Source organism: Theropithecus gelada, chromosome 10 (genome assembly GCF_003255815.1).
Source record: "Theropithecus gelada isolate Dixy chromosome 10, Tgel_1.0, whole genome shotgun sequence".
Lineage (NCBI taxonomy): Eukaryota > Metazoa > Chordata > Mammalia > Primates > Cercopithecidae > Theropithecus > Theropithecus gelada.
Genome location: NC_037678.1, coordinates 22,703,187 through 22,710,540, shown reverse-complemented (window position 1 = coordinate 22,710,540; position 7,354 = coordinate 22,703,187).

Genomic DNA, 7,354 nt, shown 5'->3' with positions numbered 1-7,354 from the left:
CCAAATTATCCCCCTAATTGTCTCAACCTGTGTGGACTCCAGCTGGGGCCCTCCTTCCCCCAAACCCGCATGACTGGATCCTTGAGGGCTGCAGACAGGCACAGCGCTCCCCTCTCTGTGAAATGGAATGTTGCTTTCCAGGCCCTTCCACCATTGCTCATCAACTCAGTTTCCACTTCCCTCCCGCTTCGGCCCACACTCCTCTGCACACAGGCCTGGTTGTTGATGGTCTTTATGAAAGCTTCTGGGCCAGGCATGCACTTTGGGAGGCCAAGGTGAGAGATTGCTTGAGTCTGGGAGTTTGGAGACCAGCCTGGGCAACATAGTGAGGCCCCGTGTCCTTAAAATAATAATAATACATTATTTATTATTACAATTTTTTTTTTTTTTTTTTTTTGAGACAGAGTCTCGTTCTGTTGCCAGGCTGGAGTGCTGTGGTGCGATCTTGGCTCACTGCAACTTCCGACTCCCTGGTTCAAGCGATTCTCCTGCCTCAGACTCCTGAGTAGCTGGGATTACAGGCATGTGCCACCATGCCTGGCTAATTTTTGTATTTTTAGTAGAAACGGAGTTTCACCATGTTGGCCAGAATGGTCTCTGTCTCCTGACCTCGGCCTCCCAAAGTGCTGGGATTATAGGAGTGAGCCACTGCGCCTGGCCAATAAATTAATTTTAAATTTTAAATTAATTTTAAAAAAATTTAAAAGTAGCCGGCATGGTTGTATATGCCTGTGGTCCCAGGCACTTGGGAGGCTGACATGGGAGGATTGCTTGAGCCCATGAGGTTGAGGCTGCAGTGAGCCATGACTGCACTGCTGCACTCATCCTGGGTTACAGAGTGAGACCCTGTCTCAAAAAAAAAAAAGAAAGAAGGAGAGAGAGAGAGACAGAGAGAGAGGAGAGAGAGAGAGAGAGAGAAAAGAAAGAAAGAAAGCAAAAAAAGAAAGAAAAAGAAAGGAAGGAAGGAAGGAGGGAAGGAAGAAAGAAAGAAAGAAAGAGAAAGAAAAGAGAAAGAAAGAAAGAAAGAAAGAAAGAAAGAAAGAAAGAAAGAAAGAAAGAAAGAAAGAAAGAAAGAAAGAAAGAAGGAGAAAGGAAAGAAGGAGGGAGGGAGGGATGCAGGGAGGGAAAGAAAGAGGAAGAAAGGAAGGAAGGAAGGGAGGGAGGGAGGGAGGGAGGAAGGGAAAGAAAGAGAGAAAGAGAAGAAAGAAAAGAAAGAAAGTTTCTTCTCTGAATAGACCTCCCTTTGGAGATCCCTGTTCCTTCACGGCTGACGCTGCCTTACCCTGTTGCTAGGCCTGGGGGACGGGGGTACTGAATTTTAAGTCCCTTGACGGGAGGGACTATCTTGCACTGCCATCTAGATCCCACCCAGCAGAGGTCATGGCACAGAGATGATGTTCAAGGTAAGTGGGGTTGGATGGAGAGAAGGAAAAAAAAAAAAGAACCAAAGAAGTTTGATCATGGAAGAACAAAGGAGGCCTCTGAGGAAGGAGCAGATGTGCTAAGACTGAATCAGCCTCCCTTAGCAAGAACAAGAAGATATAACAGCCAAAACAAGCAGACACGGTGATGTTCCACATAAACCAAAGAACACACAGGATCTCCAGGCAGACGGGAGAATGCACTCGGGAGTAGACTTTTATATTCAAGATTCAGAAGAGAATTTTTTGTGGGCTAAGAAAGCTCTCCTAGGATATTGATTTTATGAATGCAGAAGTCCCACGAATTGGACAGAGGCAGATTGGGAGTCATGGGCCCCTGGCCCAGGCTGTGTTCATTGCAGACTGGGAGACACTGGGAAACTTACTCACTTATTTTAATTGGCAGGCACACAGGAATGAATTGATTCCCTCAAGGACACTTGTCTGTGAGAGGCTCAATATCATCATTGGTCTAGACAGTCGCTCAAACTGAGTCAATTCCCCTCCTCACAGCCACAGACACGGGCCATCCTGTATTTAACATAGTTTTGTTCTTCCAGGCTATCTGCCACCTGTTTATGTACACGCATGTATATATCCAAGAACAACAAAGAGCACTGCCGTGGGTAAATGGTTTTTAAAATGAACATAAATGATATTACCAACTGTGGCTCCTCTGCAACTTTTTTTTCTTGGTCAATATTAATTTTTAAGATTCATCCTTACTGGTAAATGTGGTGATAACTCACTCCTTTTCATTGCTATATAATAATCCATTTTACAAATATCCCTTTTAAAAAAAAGTTTAAGAGATAGGTTCTCGCTTTGTTGCCCAGGCTGGAGTGTAGTGGCACGATCATAGCTCACTATAACCTCGAACTCCTGGGCTCAAGTGATCCTCCCACTTCAGCCTCCCAAGTAGGGGGGACTACAGATGCACTACCATACCTGGCGAATTTGTTTTTTTAGTTTTTGTAGAGACAGGGGCCTCACTCTGTTGCCGAGGCTGGTCTCAAACTCCTGGCCTCAAGCGATCCTCCTGCCTTGGCCTCCCAAAGTGCTGAGATTACAGACGTGAGCCCCTGTGCCCACCCAGTATCCCTTATTATATCTATCCATTTCCCCACAGATGAACATCTAAGTTGCTTCCAACCCTGACCCACTAGACACTTCACTTCCTCCTTTCATGGTCTCATCTATAAAAATGAGATGCCACAGATGACTTCCAAGTTGCCACAGGCTGGCTGCTTCAAATGCAGACTTTACCCCCAGGAAGTTCACAGTTCAGTCGGGGAGCCACGGTTTGTACCGTGAAAGAAATCTCACTCCATGACTGAATTGGGTGGTAACTGGCATCTTCATCCTCATCTCTGTTGTTGGCCTCTAAACCCTTGCTACCCTGAGAAGGCTTTGCACAGTGCCTGGCACTCCTGGAAGACTGAGTGAGGCCAGTGGGTGGTGTGGCATGGGTGAGAGAGGGAGGAGTGGGGTGCAGCTCTGTCAACTGCATCGATTGCATCGGGGGGGCCCTGCCTGGTGCATCCATAGCAGTCCAGCCTGGGTAGCTTCCTGTTCCAGCCCGGCAGGTTGCACCTCATGTCACACAGCGGGAATCCTCTTGCTGTTATTTACATTGCCTGCAAAATCCAGGAAATCATCCCTGAATATGTGACCCAGTGTCTTCAGATTAAATCCTTTCAGCAGGATTCTCTTTCCCCAGTATTCTCCTGTGATCCAGACCACAGAGCCCACCTGACGGTGGATCCGGACTTGACGTTACTGGGAACAAGAAAGAAACCGTGTTGCGAAAGCTCGGAATCAGATCTCCGGCCCGGTGGAAACACTGCCATATGCTTAATTGTGCTCCAATTACACAGAATGCTTCAGAATCACTGCTCTGGGGTGGAGAGACGCTAATGGCCATCATTATATTTGGACAACCCTGTTCAGCTTTATGTGATCTTTGCAACTACTGTGTGGTTCCCTGAGAGTTGCTGGCCTATTTTAACATGGGAGAGACGGTGGAGTTCCTCATTTGCAGAAGCTGACTGAGCATCTAGGATGGACCAAGCCTGGTTCCAGGTACTGAGGACAGTGTAAACTAGGCTCTCATGGAACTTCTAGTCCAGTGGGGAAACAAGCAACACACACACAGCCTGTAGAGATAAGTGCCGTGAATAATTAAGAGTTATGAGAAATGGGAGCAGGGCCTAAACAGTGGTCCAGGAAGGCTCCCCGTAGAGGAGACATTTGGGAACCTACGTGAGGTAAGGGAGGGAGCTGTGCGGAGGAGATCTGGTGGAAGAGCATTCCAGACAGCAGGAACAGCCAGTGCAAAGGCTAAGGGGACCTGCTTGGTGTGTTGGGCAGCCAGTGTGGCTGGAGTGGGGAGAGGGACTGGAAGATGGGGAGAGGATGACACTGTAAAGGCCACAGTAAGGAACCTGCACTTCACTATGAGTTGCATGGGACAGCTTTGAGCAGAGGAGGATGTGACCTGTTTGATACTTAGAAAAATCTCCCCCACTTTTATTTGAGACAAGGTCTTACTCTGTTGCCCAGGCTGAAGTGCAGTGGTGTAATGATAGCTCACTACAGCCTCAAACTCCTGGGCTCAAGGAATCCTCCCACCTCAGCCTCCCAAGTAGCTGGAACCACAGGCACATGCGACTGTGCCTGGCTAATTTTTAAATTTTTTGTAGAGATGGGGTCTCACTTTGTTGCCCAGGCTGGTCTTGAGCTCCTGGGCTCAAGCAATCCTCCCACCTCGGCCTCCCAATGTGCTGGGATCACAGGCATGAGCCACCACGCCTGGCTAGAAGAATCTCTGTGGTTCCTCTGTGGGAGGGGAGGGGGCCAGTTAGAAAGCTCTTGAGCAACAATCCAGGGAGGGAGGATGGCAGCCAGACAGGGTCAGGCTGGAAGCAACAGAAGCGATGAGAAGAGAAGAGTCAGACCCTGCGCAGATTCTGAAGTCAGAGCCAACAGGATCCACTCATGCATCCAGTGTGGGCACGAGAGGTGCATCTGACCCAGTTAGAAAGCAGGAAGTTGAGCCAGGTCTCCAGCTCACCGGTGCCCAGGGCTCTCTGCCAAGCCTGTCACTGGACCTTTAGTGCATGCATTTGAACAAGTATGATGACTGCCATTAAATCCAGTGGGTTCGATCCCTTGTTAAGGGGTCACTTGGCTTCTTTTCCATTTGCAGGCTCTATTCCTCGCCTCCATTCTCTCTTGCCAACGAAAGGATCTTGGGCAGGGTGTGGGTCTAGGCCCCTGGGTCAACTGCAGTGTTTCATGGATAAAGCCCATTCAAATACTCCTGTATGTTTGCACCCACTTTGAAGCCTCACCTCAAGAGGAGGGTCTTTTCATCTTCGCTGCACAGACTGGAACAGAGGTAGCAAAATCTGCTGCTCAAGGCAACAGGGCAACTTGGAGTGATGGGGAGATAGTGAGGACCTGGGTGAGCCCTGCGTTAAGTTGAGGAGTGAAGGATCATGGTACTGGGATCCTGCTGGACCCAGACACTGTTTCCCACTCCCTCCCCATGGCTTGGCCTATTTCCCAGTTCCCACTGCCCGGCCTGGAGACCTCACACCTGAGTCCACCTTCATGCACAGCTGTACTGGAGGAGCTTCAAACTCTAAACATTCGAAAGCACTCAGGGATGCTGAACTTCATGAATCAGGTATAAGGGGTCCAGCTTCTTATTTGTTCTGCCAACAGAAGCTCCCATGATGATTACGGAAGAGAGAGCAATTCCATCTCAGAACATTCACGTTCTAGTCCTTTCTGTCTTCAAATCTTAGATCTAATTCCGTAACTGTTCCATCTTGAAACTTTCAAGGTTTTCGGTCCTTTGAAAAAATAGCCTAGATCAGATGCCCACCCTACTAGAATTTCTGTGATCTCATTTCTAATGGAGTCCGCCCCAGAACTTTGGAAAAGTGTGTGGCAAAGAGTTGTGTGTCCTGTTCTCTACCATGTATATCTGCTTGTATCCAATTATTCCTCCAGTCATTCTTTTCCGAGTGGCGACTGCAAGCCAGGCACAGGGCTGGGAACTAAGAACAGAAAAGGGACCTGGGCAAGGGAGACAAACGCTGTAAGCACATGATGATGCGGCTGTGCACTAAAATCATAAGAATGTCCGCTAGGCCCACTGTGTACCAGGCACTGGAGGGAGACAGCATGGATCCTGCAGGCACCTGTGGCTGACGGCTTTTAGAATCACCATCAGAATTACACGTGAAAACACATTAAAATGCAGGTCTCTAGGCCTGAGTCCTCAGAAGTTCTTGTTCTACTGGTCTGGATCAGTAGGTGGGCCCAGCTAGGGTGACCCCTTGTCCCAGTCTGCCCCCAATCTAAGGGGTTCTACAGGAGGTGGGGCTTTCAGTGCTAAGACCAGGACAGTCCTGGGCAAAGCGTTGTGGTTGGTGCCCCCTAGACCCAAGAATCTCTATTTTTAACACACTCCCCAGTTGATTCAGACACACGGAATCCACAGGGCCAGGTCAGGACAGAGAGGAAGTCCTGAGTCCTCATCTTCCCTGGGACAGACTCTGAAATCCAGAGGAGTTTCTGCAGGCAAGGTTGGCTGGCAAAGGATGGGTAATCCAGGCAGAGAGGGCAGCCAAGGCTCCCCGGAGTAAAAGTGCTGGTGAGGTTTAAGACCCCAGATCTGCTCACCTAGATCTGCTTCAGAGCATTCCCAGCACAGCAGGCCAGTGCAAGGAGAAGTAAAAATTAAAAAGGATTTGATTAGCTTGAGTGGAGAGGTCCGAGCTTGCCTATATGGCCAGGCCAAATTTCCCTGCAGCCCCCAGCTGGGCACAGCTGAGCTATGGCTCCCGTGAGCTGCAGGATATTTGGAATAAAGGCTCAACCTTGGAAAACTGTTAATGAAAATGTCACAGGCACTAAAGTCAAAGCAGATGTGAAGCTAGCTACGCGGGCAGACATAACTGATAAGAAACAGCCCAGGAGAGGACAAAACCTCTTGAGATTAGGTCAAGGGCAGACCAAAAAAATGACATCTGGGGGTCCCCCATGGCAACTCGGAGGAACACTGTCGCTCCTGTGGAACAAGCTGACATTTTTGTGCTGCTGTGTTATATATTGACATCCCAACAGGGCAGCATTCAGAGGCCTCCACACCAGCAAATAAATATTACGTCTCCATCTTCAGCTAAGCAGAGCTGTGGTGCATTCCTATTACTTCATGTGGATTAACCATCTGGAAGTTGAATCAAGCCACAGAGTAAAGAATGAGATCCAATTTTGCATTCACCAAAATAAGCCGTACTAGTCTCAATTTATGGCAGATGGTTATGCAGTCTCAGCGGGTCAAAAAATCTCTCTGCAAAAGAATAAAGTTTATGCCAATTACTGTAATAGGAACCAGCACAACAACTGTGTGGGGTTGACTAAGATCGCAGATATTGCTGTACAGCTCATAAACTCCGGGGGGCCAGAGGAACGATGGGGACCCAGTTAATTCATTAAGATAATGCGAGAGAAATGAGTAGCAGAGTTCGTCATAAAACAGAAATATTTCCCCGCAAAGGATGGGAGGGAATCGAGGTAGAGTGACTCCGATCGGGCCTGGGTCATGCTGCAGGCAGGGCCAGGGAAATGGTTAATGGTCACAGGGAGGCTGCCTGGTGATCAGTGGGAAAGGTATAGGAAGAGAGCCGTTAAATTCTGGGCTTCTCCACTCCATTCATTCAAAACAGGTCTGTTGAGCATGGGCTAGTCTGTGGCAGGCAATGGGCAGGCCTCGAGCCTACCGTGGCCAGTGCCCTGCACTCCCGGGGTCTGTCCTTACAGAGCTCCCAGCTTGGCGGTGCCCAGGAGGGAGGCTGGTCCAGTCGGGAGGTCCAAGGAGGCTTCTTGGAGGACATGGCCCTGGGGCTGAGGATGAAGCA